The sequence below is a fragment of the Micropterus salmoides genome, unplaced genomic scaffold (genome assembly GCF_014851395.1).
Source record: "Micropterus salmoides isolate LMB-PRFRI ecotype aquatic unplaced genomic scaffold, ASM1485139v1 Ms_hic_scaffold_13, whole genome shotgun sequence".
Lineage (NCBI taxonomy): Eukaryota > Metazoa > Chordata > Actinopteri > Centrarchiformes > Centrarchidae > Micropterus > Micropterus salmoides.
In genome coordinates, this window is record NW_024040374.1 from 14323743 (window position 1) to 14324057 (window position 315).

Consider the following 315-nt stretch of genomic DNA (forward strand, 5'->3'; position numbering starts at 1 on the left):
AGGGTTGCTAGCAGTCAATATGTTATTGGTATTAAAAACTATGGATAAACAGTCAATCTCAAGAAACATGCACATCGCACTGCACAGCTGTGATAGCTATAAAAATTTTTATTTGTTTTAAAACCCCAGTCAACACCTTCAAAAAATCCTTGGCCATGATCTGTAACTTCTACTAAACTCAGGCTTGCCTGTAGGGCCAAATTGTCTTTTGTGCTTAAGTCAGAGATTAGATTTTTGATTACGGAGTTTTATAAAATGTATAAAACAAAAAATGGGGCAGATAATTGTGATATGCGTGTGCAAACTTCTTTCATT